Consider the following 12,460-nt stretch of genomic DNA (forward strand, 5'->3'; position numbering starts at 1 on the left):
TTATTACAAGGAGGGAGCTACCGGCGTGCAGCTCCCTCCTTGTAATATGTAAAGATAGAAGCGCCAGGGAGCTGTGCTCCCCACCACTTCGTAAGCCCCCCAGGTCCCCCCCTCACTCTATGGGGGTCAATATGACCCCAATAATAGCATAAGGGAGATTAAAATCTCCCCAATTCCCCTACTCGCTATACCACGAGTAGGGGCATGTCCACTAAACAGTAAAACAAATGGTAATAAGGGGGACCTACTGTCCTCCCCTGCCGGCCCCCACCCCTGGGCGCGGGTGGGGACCATAATGGTAATGAGGGGGGACCTACTGTCCTCCCCCCCCCGGCCCCCACCGGTGGGTGGGGGCCATAATGGTAATGAAGGGGGGGAGCTACTGTCCTCCCCCCCTGGCCCCCACCCCTGGGCGGCGGGTGGGGGCATAATGGTAATAAGGGGGGGACACACCTACTGTCCTCCCCCCCGACCCCCACCCCTGGGCGGCGGGCGGTGGCCATAATGGTAATAAGGGGGGGGGGGTACCTACTGTCCTCCCCCCCGGCCCCCACCCCTGGGCGGCGGGTGGGGGCCATAATGATAATGCGGGGGACCTACTGTCCTCCCCCCGCCCCCACCCCTGGGCGGCGGGTGGGGGCACTAAGTCAATCCCCCACCCCACCCCCCATCAAGGTGACTAGGGGTCCCCAAGCCCCTAGTCACCCACCCCCCACCCAAATAAAAATGCCCCTACCTACCCCCCTCACCCTAAAAAATAGTGAGGGGGGAATAAAATTGCTAACCTGTAAAGTAAAATTAAACTTACCATTCAACGTCTTCTTTTTTCTAAAATCTTATTTTTTCAGCCCCAAAAAAGGCCAAATAAAAAACCATCATACCCGTCGAACTAAAAATAAAATAAAAAACCCGAGCGCAAAAAAAAACCCGACAGAAAAGAAAAATCCCGAGCGCAAAAAAGAAGAAAGTGGAAGAAAGTGGTCAGTCAGAAGCTCCACATGCTTTGCAGAGGTCATCTTTACAACTTCGGGGACCCTAAAGGGGCCGACCAGCTCTCTTCCCATGATTCTGGCCCAAAACACGACTCCACCACCGCCTTGCTGACGTCACAGCCTTGTTGGAACAGGGTGGCCGTCCACCAACCATCCACTACTCCATCCATCTGGATCATCCAGGGTTGCACGGCACTCATCAGTGAACAGGACTGTTTAAAAATTAGTCTTCATGTATTTTTATGTCCAATGCAGCCGTTTCTGCTTGTGAGCATTGTTTAGTGGTGGCCAAATAAAAGGTTTATGCACAGTTGCACGACTCTGGAGGACTCTACACCGTGATGTCCGTGGGACTCCAGAGGCACCAGCAGCTTCAAATATCTGCTATGTAATGGTTTTTTAGCAGCTGCTCCCTTGATCCGATGCATGGATCTGGCGTAAATCTTTCTCAATTTCCCTTTTCTGCACGAACCCGTCTGTGCTCTGAATCAGCCACAAATCTCATAATAGTGCGATGATCACGCTTAAGTTTTCGTGAAATATCTAATGTTTTCATACCTCGTCCAAGGCATTGAACTATTTCACTCGGCAGCAGAGAGATCCTTTTTCTTCCCCATATTACATGAAAATGGTGCTCTGTTTAATAATGTGGAACACCCTCCTTTAGCTGTTTTTCCTTAAATTGGGCTCACCTGGCAATCTAATTATCACAGGTGTCCGAGATTGTTTTCAGTGATCAAAAGAGCCCTGAGACACAATGCCATCCATGAGTTAAACTGAAAAACAAAATATTTAATCTTTGTGACACTTAAATAGAATTTGCATAATAAATTGGAACAGGGTGTACATACGTATACGTGCCGGGTCTCGTGTCAGGAAGACAGCAAGTCTCTGAAGTGGAGCCAGAGGCCAAGAACAATGAAGGCTAACGCTCAGTTCATGCAATTGGCGGGAAGGACTGGTGGAAGTGCTGGTTGCTATGGTGACCAGATCAAACAGCGGAAACGACATAGGTGAGTAGGAGATTTATATAGGGAAAATGCCTCCCACAAATTCAGGCCTATGGCCTTCTACATATATAACATTATTACATAATTATGTGAATTTATTAATTATTTGTTGAGGGACTTGCCTGACAGCACTATTTCATTTGTCTCTCACATTTGGAGTTAGTGTAGGACCCACCGATATCACCATAACTTAATTGTATCATGTATGAATATTGGTCACTACGGCAGCACCATTCATGTAGAATGCATATTTTGGGTGTGCCCCCAATCCTTTTTGTTTTTTTCTATGCAAGTTTGGAATCTAGACCAGATTCCATTTGGGGTTAATCACCCCTCACAAGCGTCCAGCTTCAGAGATCACTTTGGAGGTGACCACAGCTGTGTGTATATATGAGAAGTTTTTGAATAGTACTTTTATTATAACCTTCATTTAGCACATATTGATTTGCATTCTGAGTATATTCATCCAAGCAGTAACACTTTGTTTAGTTTTGACACTGTTTTTAATTGCTTTTGTCACAATTATTTTGTATATTCACAAAGCCCTTACAAATATATTAACTTAATACACTTTAGCTTATTTAGCACTATTTAATTTGTCTCCCACATTTGGAGTCAGTGTAGGAGCCACTGATATTGGCAGGGCCGGACTGGGAATTAAAAGCAGCCCTGGAAAAAAAATATTTACCAGCCCCATAATGCGTTGCGCCAGCATAGTGTGCAGATACAGAGTTAGAAAAGATAACTTAAAATTAAAAATTATTACTCCAACGTGGAAAAAAAGCACATATAAGCTTAAAAAAAAAAACAAGAGTGCAGATTTATTTTAAGCAGACGTGCCTTTGCATGTAATCAATGTTTCAGTCCAACTACCATGACATATTAAGGGAAGCTTGGTAATGGGACTGAAATGGTGAATGTATGTAGGGCACAACTGTGAAAAATTGACGTTCTCTTGTTTATTTTGAAGTCCTGTGGGTGCGCTCTTCACTTTAAATATGTTATTGTACTGGAGTGTGCACCTACCTAGCAACAAGACTGGGCCAATATCTGCTCATTACATATGGTACATATTAATGACATTTCTCTGTGTATTATGCATATATAAATGTACATTAATATATGTGTAAATATTAAAGGCATAATTATTTATATATATATATCTCTCTTGTGTCTTTCTCTCTCTCTCTCGTGTCTCTCTCTCGTGTCTCTTTCTCTCTCTCTCTCGTGTCTCTTTCTCTCTCTCTCTTGTGTCTCTCTCTTTCTTTCTCTTGTGTCTCTTTCTCTCGTGTCTCTTTCTCTCTCTCTTGTGTCTCTTTCTCTCTCTCGTGTCTATTTATCTTTCTCTTGTGTCTCTTTCTCTCTCGTGTCTCTTTCTCTCTTGTGTCTCTTTCTCTCGTGTCTCTTTCTCTCTTGTGTCTCTTTCGTCCTCTCGTGTGTCTCTTTCTCTCTCTCTTGTGTCTTTCTCTTTCTTGTGTCTCTTTTTCTCTCGCTTGTCTCTCTCTCTCGTGTCTCTTTCTCTCTCTTTCTGTGTCTCTTTCTCTCTCTCTTTCTGTGTCTCCTTCTGTGTCTCTTTCTCTCTTTCTGTGTCTCCTTCTGTGTCTCTTTCTCTCTCTCTTTCTGTGTCTCTTTCTGTGTCTCTTTCTCTCTCTTTCTGTGTCTCTTTCTCTCTCTTTCTGTGTCTCTTTCTCTCTCTCTTGGGTCTCTTTCTCTCTCTCTTGGGTCTCTTTCTCTCTTGGGTCTCTTTCTCTCTTGGGTCTCTTTCTCTCTTGGGTCTCTTTCTCTCTCTCTTGGGTCTCTTTCTTTCTCTCTTGGGTCTCTTTCTCTCTTTCTGGGTCTCTTTTTCTCTCTCTTTCTGGGTCACTTTCTCTCTCTCTTTCTGGGTCTCTTTTTCTCTCTCTTTCTGGGTCTCTTTTTCTCTCTTTCTGGGTCTCTTTTTCTCTCTCTTTCTGGCTCTCTTTTTCTCTCTCTCTTTCTGGGTCTCTTTCTCTCTCTCTCTCTGGGTCTCTTTCTCTCTCTCTCTCTCTGGGTCTCTTTCTCTCTCTCTCTTTCTGGGTCTTTCTTTCTCTCTCTCTCTTTCTGGGTCTCTCTTTCTCTCTCTCTGGGTCTCTTTCTCTCTATCTGGGTCTCTTTCTCTCTCTCTCTTTCTGGGTCTCTTTTTCTCTCTCTCTTTCTCTCTCTCTCTCTCTCTCTCTCTCTTTCTGGGTCTCTTTCTCTCTCTCTCTTTCTGGGTCTCTTTCTCTCTCTTTTTCGCTGTCTCTTTCTCCCCCCCCAATTTACCTTAGAGGAGTCAGGGGACCGGGCGTGTTCCACGCTGGAGCTGCCGGGCTGCAGCCTCGCCGGACCGGCGGCACTCCTAATGCTGAGGACTGAAGGAGGAGGGAGCATGTCTCTCTACCATGCTCCCTCGCGGTTCCCACAATTCACAGCAGCTGCTGCTGTGAATTGTGGGAACCGCGAGGGAGCATGGTAGAGAGACATGCTCCCTCCTCCTTCAGTCCTCAGCATTAGGAGTGCTGGCGAGGCTGCAGCCCGGCTGCTCCAGCGTGGAGCACGGCCGGCCCCCTCTAAGTGTGCCACCGGACCGGCCACCCGGTGGCACATACCTGCGCAGCCCCCAGATGCCGCGGCCCACCGGGAAATTTCCTGGTATCCCGGTGGGCCAGTCCGGCCCTGGATATTGGGGTACTGTGAAGTAGTGGTAGACTTAGCACAGCATGGCCATATGGTGGAACTGAATCTCTATATTTGATTTCTTAGATAGACAAATTTAAGTAGCCTGATAAAATTTGTGTATTTTTATGTGTGCGCCGCAACTTAATTTGTATCTTGCTCGACAACTAAAGCAGAAAGTCCAGAGAACTTAGTTTTCAAGCCCTTTATATAATCCTATAACTATCCTTAACCCCATAAAACCTGTACGAGGTGAGTACTGTTACACTTGTGAGACATTGCTGAACTGTTTAAGTGCAGTAAAATGTTTAATGACAATCATATAATGATATCATTGGTTAAAGGGCTTCCACTGCCCCATATATATATATATATATATATATATATATATATATATATATATATATATATCAGTGAGTGTGTGTCTGTTAGTGAGTTTTAAATCAGTGAGATTGTGTGTCTGTCATTGAGAGTGCGTCAAATCAGCGAGTGTGTGTCTGTCAGTGATAGTGTGTCACTGTCATCGAGAGTGTGTGACTGTCAGTGGGTGTGTTTCAAATCAGTGAGAGTTTGTGTCTGACAGATACACTGACACACACCCTCAATGGCAGACACAAACTCTCACTGATTACACACACGCACTCACTGATGTGACACACACTGACACATGCTCAATGACAGTAAATGTGTGTTTATCAGGGTGTGTCAAATCAGTGTAAGTGTCATTGAGAGTGTGTGTCTCTGTGCGAGTGTGTGTCTGACAGGGGGTTGACTTTATAGATGGAGAGGTGAAGTAGTTGCCATAGAAAAATGCATGTCTCAAATTGACATTCACAAAAGGGAGGGGTTACTAATATGACCACGCCCACCTAGGACACCCCAAAAAAATCTGCAACCAGCCGGCTGTGACCCTAGCATCGAACCTGCTATAGGTATTGTAATCAGTAATGCTAACAACAATATAGTGATTATCAACTTACTGGTAAATAATTGGAACAAACATGGAGATGAGCACAAATTTGGTTAACTATCTACCCTTCCATCTACTACCTGTCACAATTTCTTTAACTCTGTTTACATGACTTTTTCATTCCTTTTGTAAGTGTTGCTACATTTGTCATAACTGTTGGTACCCTAGTAATTTGAACAATGCTCACACAATATTTACACCAAACACATAGCAACCCATGATGCAAGCAACACTTAACCTGTGTTGCCCACAGAGGTCTATACTTTGAGGCTTTACATTTGTGTTGCTATTATTTCACAAATTACTACTCTTCTAAGGAACACAGCTTATTAAAAGAAATGATTCTCCAATTGTGCTTTTAAAAAGCAGAATCCAACCAAGGCGGATTTTCAAACATTCTTTAGAGAACATGAGCTTTTCTATTTTAACCTGACTTTATAGACAAGCAAGCTTGAAATGTGTCTTGATGATGTGGGTGTACTGGAGCAGCAGTGAACCAGCAGGGTAAGACACAATGTTATGTTCTCTGATGGGAATATAGATAGCTTGCTACACAAGGCATCACGTCAAACCAGGTCAAGCTGTGCTTCAACAGTCTGACATTTTAGTTTAATGTCTGTATAGAGACAGCCAAACTTGCTTTCATTTTGCAACTTTAATTGCAAATCAATTATATTTTACATTTGTCTTGAATAAAGAAGTATAAGACTATTGCTCGGGTTATGCGTTGTTTACATTATGGTTCAAATTAGTACTTTTTCCCAAGGCTAATTGCAATATGCAGTACATCCACATCTTTTAAAAAATGGCAGTGGTTATTTTAGTCCAGGCAAATGGATAACATTATCTCAAGTTACCTGTGAAGTTATCTGAAGTTTAGGTGATCTGATCAGTACAGTGAAGTGTAGACCCTTATCTGAGTAGAACCATAGATAGAGTTGACATTCACTTCACAACAACAGCTAAGGCCTAGCAAATGTTAAACTGTCATGAATGCTTTTATTAACCCCTTCCCTCCCATGTTGCAATATAAATTACTGGCTTCATTTTTCAAAGCAGTGCAAAAAAAAAAATAATCTAAATTAATAAACAAAACTCTCCTTACCTTGCCATGTGCTCTACTGCAGTTCATTAAGAGTTGGTTACAACTTATTACAGTGGCGAAGGTAATAGGAAGCTATGAACGACCTCCCTCCTGTTTTTATCAAGCCATTTTCTACATGATAAAATATGGAATAATTTATATATAATATATTATATTATCTTGATAAATATCTTATCATATATCATATGTCTGGTTTGATGTAGGCAACTGTCTTAACTAACTGTAAGTGGGTATTATGCCAAAATATAGTCAACATCTATTCAATTTTAAGGCTTTTTATGTATTTGCACTTCCAAAATGGCCAGCATGTTCCTGCACAATACCTATAAATAGGATTTTCAATAATTAGTATATATCTGTTTTGTCATACTTACTGTGACTTACTGTCATTCTGAAGTATGATACAAAGCTATAATCTGCATACTGTTTTATCTCCTTGTATGTCCCATAAAGTATGAACACATAAATGAAAAACAATATATTGCACATTTATATAATTGGGATTTTTACACATACATTGACACGAACATATGCCTACAATTGTTGTCTATGTCTCAGCATTTCAACCTATGTTGCAAAAAATATATACCGTATATACTCGAGTATAGGCAGAGTTTTTCGGCACATTTTTTGTGCTGAAAAAGCCCCACTCGGCTTATACTCGAGTCAGTGTCTCATTACAAGCCCGGCAGTCCTGTTGGGGGCCAACAGGAAGTGTTTACTTACCTTTACAGCAGCTCCTGTCAGCTCCTTGCAGCTCCTGTCAGCTCCATGCAGCTCCCCTGTTCAGCTCCCAGTGTAAGTCTTGCGAGACCCGAGTCTTGCCATCAGAGCGTTGTCAGAGTCTTGCCGGCAACGCTCCATGCGGCACGCAGACCACGAGACTTACGCTGTGAGCTGAACAGGGGAGCTGACAGGAGCTGCAAGGAGCTGACCAGAGCTGCTGTAAAGGTAAGTAAACGCTTCCTGCCAGCCCCCCCACTGCACAGCCCATCCACTGGACCACCAGGGATTGCCATGGCCAGGTATTAAGCAGACAAAAAATATAAACAATTGCATTTTATAATATTAAAATAAATATAAATAAAAATAAAATAATTATATTAAAATAAAAATAAAATAAAAAAAACATAAAAATAAAAAAATATAAAAAATAATAAAAATGCCCTCCCCCTACCCAGTTTACACACACTACACAAACACACACACACTCTGCATTATATACACAGAGTGTGTGTATATAATGCACATACTCTGCATTATATACGCACACACTCATACAAACACACACTCTGCATTACATTGTTGACATGACTTATTTTTTTGTGGTAGACTTTATTAGAACTTAGTTAAACCAGTCTTTGAAAAGATTGCACTATACTTTTACTACAAAATAGAATTTGTAACCCTGTAAGTGTCAGGGTACCTGAGGCCTCTACCTCTAAGGGAGGTAGAGACTTGGTGGTTTATCCATCCAGGCGAGCTGTTTCCTCCGTTCCTCGCGGTTCATCCGGCCACTTAAACACCGGCCGCGAGGAATCCACATCCTTTTCTAGCAGGACGCTCAATACGTGACGTCATGACGCTATCACGAGCGACCTGTCACTCAAGTGTCCGATATCCAATCGGCACTTGTCAGAGGCGTGCTTACCATCCGGAGTCAGGGTATTTAAGCTTGCTTCTCTCTTCAGCTCATTGCCCTGTCGTGGTTCTAGCTTGTCTAGTCACTCAGTGCTCTGGTATTCTAGTTTGCTCTATTTGGTTTTGACTCGGCTTGTTGTACTACCCTGCTTCTCTGTTATCCCTTGACCCGGCTTGTCTCTCGCTTATCTGTCTTCTCGTTCCCTCGACCTCGGCTTGTCTCTGACTATTCTCTATTACTCTCGGTACGTTAGTCCGGCCATTCTAAGGCCCGGTATACGTACCTTTCCACTCTTTGTACCCTGCGTGTTGGATCCCTGTCCCGATCCTGACATTACGACAGGGCCAATGGATCCTGCAGGTACAAACAGTCAGCTTGGTTCTTCTGATCCCAGGTTTGACGCCATGGAGCATAGGATGGATCAGATGGCTCTAGCACTACAGGCACTTTTGTCTCGTGCTAGTAACCCACCTGAGGAGACACGTACTCCTTCTATTTCTCCTGCAGTCTCAGGTCTAGAGGTAGCCACTGTAGGTGCTTCTTCCCGTATTTCCCCACCAGTACGTTATGGCGGGTCACCGGAGAAGTGCCGTGGTTTTCTGAACCAGATTAGCATCCATTTCGAATTACAACCCCGCTCTTATCCTACAGATAGAGCGAAGGTTGGATTTGTTATTACTTTACTCATTGAGAAAGCTCTGAGATGGGCCAATCCTTTATGGGAGAATGATAATCCACTAGTCTATAATTATAATGCCTTTGTAGCTGCGTTTAGAAGAACTTTTGACCCTCCTGGTAGAAAGGTCAATGCAGCTAGATTACTGTTGCGCCTTAGACAGGACAATCGAACACTTGTGGACTATGCACTAGAGTTCAGGTCCTTGGCGGCAGAAGTTAAGTGGAACGAACAGGCTTATATAGATGTGTTTCTGAATGGGTTATCAGATGTAATTCTTGACGAAGTCGCTACTAGAGAACTCCCTGAGAATTTGGAGGATTTAATTTCTTTTATATCTCGTATTGATGAACGCATAAGAGAGAGGCAGAACACTCGAGATAGGACCCGTAGACCCTCCTTTAAACTAGCGCCTACCTTTCAAAATTCTGAGTTCGAGGACTTACGTATTTCTGAACCTATGCAGATAGGCAGTACTCATCTCACAGAGAGAGAGAGACAGTACAGAAGAAGGGAGGGTTTATGTATGTATTGTGGAGTCAGAGGACATTTACGCCTAAATTGTCCTAATCGTTCGGGAAACGCTCGCACCTAAGTTTCTCTAGAGGACAGGCCTTGGGTGTTTCTACTTTGTCCTCTATTCACAATTACAAAGAGTTCAGGCTTCTGTTACCCGTTTCTTTGAGGTGGGAGAAGGGAGTAGTAAAGACTATGGCACTAATCGATTCTGGAGCTGCTGAGAGCTTTATAGATCAGGGTTTTGTTGCCAAGCATGCTATCCCATCCCAGTTAAAAGAGACACCACTGGCTGTTGAGGCCATCGATGGTAGACCGTTACTTGAGCCTGTTATTTTCCATGAGACCATACCGATTAACTTAACTGTTGGCATCCTACATAAAGAGGATATATCCTTAATGCTCATTTCTTCTCCGTCTATTCCCATAGTCCTGGGGTACTCCTGGTTGAGGAGACACAACCCTATTATTAATTGGGAGTCAGGGGAGATAGTTTCGTGGGGAGAGCATTGTCAAGAAAAATGCTTGCGGAAGGTCTTACCTCTCGGATTAACTAATACATCGACTACCTCTGACAATCCTACAGAGACACAAATTCCGCCTCAGTATCTAGATTTAAAGGCAGTATTTGACAAAAAGAAAGCCGATACCTTACCCCCACACAGGTCCTTTGATTGCAAAATTAACCTACTCCCTGGTACCATGCCTCCCAGAGGTCATGTATACCCATTATCTACAAAAGAGAACTCAGTTCTAGAGGAGTATATTCACGAGAATTTAGACAAGGGATTCATCAGGAGGTCCTCCTCCCCTGCCGGGGCTGGATTTTTTTTTGTTAAAAAGAAAGATGGTTCTTTGAGACCTTGTATTGATTATCGTGGCTTGAATAAGATAACCATTAAAAATGCCTACCCGATTCCCTTGATCACCGAACTCTTCGATCGTTTGAAGGGCTCTACAATTTTCACCAAGTTAGACCTCAGAGGGGCATATAACTTGGTGAGAATCCAGCAGGGACATGAGTGGATGACGGCATTCAATACTCGATATGGTCACTATGAATATACTGTTATGCCTTTTGGGTTATGCAATGCGCCAGCTGTATTCCAGGATCTGATAAATGAGGTTCTTAGGGAATTTCAGCAAGATTGCGTCATTGTATACCTAGATGATATACTCATTCATTCTAGTGAGATTGAGACTCATCACAAGCAAGTCAGGAGGGTTTTGCACAAGCTTCTCCAGCATGGCTTGTACTGCAAGTTGGAGAAATGTAGCTTTGATCAAACCCAGGTAACCTTTCTCGGCTATGTGATCTCTGGGGAGGGATTTAAGATGGATCCGGATAAGCTCCAATCCATTCTAGAGTGGCCTTTACCCAAAGGTCTTAAAGCCATACAGAGATTTATTGGTTTTTCTAATTATTACAGGCGCTTTATTAAGGGCTATTCTTCCATTATCGCACCTATCACTAATATGACCAAACAGGGGACTGATACTAAGAATTGGACTACTGAAGCTCTCCTTGCGTTCAAAACTCTCAAGGAGCTTTTCGCTTCCGCTCCAATTTTAGTTCACCCCGACACTTCTCTGCCTTTTCTACTTGAGGTAGACGCATCAGAGACTGGTTTAGGTGCTGTCCTATCTCAAAGGCTGGGGGTTGATAAACCATTACATCCATGTGGATTTTTCTCTAAAAAATTGACCGGTACTGAAAGCAGATATGACATTGGTGACAGAGAATTACTAGCGGTTATCAAGGCTTTGAAAGAGTGGAGACATTTATTGGAAGGTACATTACATCCTGTTACCATTCTTACTGACCACAAAAAATTGTCTTATATCGGAGAGGCTAAGCGGTTGTCCTCCAGGCAGGCTCGTTGGTCATTGTTTCTTACCCATTTCAATTACGTTCTGACTTACAGACCTGGGTCAAAGAATTCTAAAGCCGATGCGCTATCTCGCCAATATGAGCCCTCTGCTTCAGTTGAACCACTTATGTCCTCCATTGTACCCAAATGCAATATTATTGCTAATACCAGTCTCAAAATTCATTCTCCGCTACTTGACCAGATCTTGAAGTCACAACATCTAGCTCCCGGAAACACTCCTGAGGGAAGAAACTTTGTTCCTCCTAAACTTCAACTGGAGCTCTTACAGTGTTTTCACGAAAGTAAAATAGCTGGTCATCCTGGTATTCGCAAGACATACTCTTTGATATCCAAGGATTTCTGGTGGCCTTCACTTCGAAAAGATATTGAGGAGTTCGTCGCAGCTTGTGAGACGTGTGCCAAGACTAAACTACCTCATGCATCTCCATGTGGCCTGTTACACCCCTTGGACATTCCTGAGAAACCTTGGTCCTGTTTGTCCATAGACTTTATCGTTGATTTGCCTGCTTCCAAGAGACAGACTGTTATTCTCACGGTAGTGGATAGATTTACTAAGATGGCCCATTTCGTGCCATTACCTAAACTTCCGACTTCTCCTGAATTGGCGGAGATTTTTGCAAGAGAGGTTTTTCGCCTACATGGGATTCCTTCGGAGATTGTTTCTGATAGAGGCTCTCAATTTGTCTCACGTTTCTGGAGATCCTTTTGTTCTCAAATGGGCATCAAATTGAACTTCTCCTCGGCCTATCACCCTCAGTCTAACGGAGCTGCTGAACGTACCAATCAAAAGATCGAACAGTATCTGCGTTGCTTTGTTTCCGAACACCAGGACGATTGGGTCGGTCTGATTCCTTGGGCGGAGTTCGCACACAATAACCTTGTTTGCGATTCAACTCGCTCTAGCCCTTTCTTCATGAACTATGGCTTTCATCCTTCGATTTTTCCTTCGGTTTCCTCTTCTCAGGGGATACCGTCGGTTGATGA

At 43.3% G+C, this 12,460-nt stretch overlaps 1 non-coding gene across 1 annotated transcript; it reads right to left on the reverse strand.

Annotated features, from left to right (window-relative positions):
• Positions 1-315: 315 nt before the first annotated feature.
• Positions 316-450, reverse strand: LOC134593906 (small Cajal body-specific RNA 11). The gene has a single exon (XR_010090316.1). It is a non-coding gene; the product is annotated as a small Cajal body-specific RNA 11 (non-coding RNA).
• Positions 451-12,460: the final 12,010 nt, after the last annotated feature.

This window comes from Pelobates fuscus, chromosome 2 (assembly GCF_036172605.1).
Source record: "Pelobates fuscus isolate aPelFus1 chromosome 2, aPelFus1.pri, whole genome shotgun sequence".
Classification (NCBI taxonomy): domain Eukaryota; kingdom Metazoa; phylum Chordata; class Amphibia; order Anura; family Pelobatidae; genus Pelobates; species Pelobates fuscus.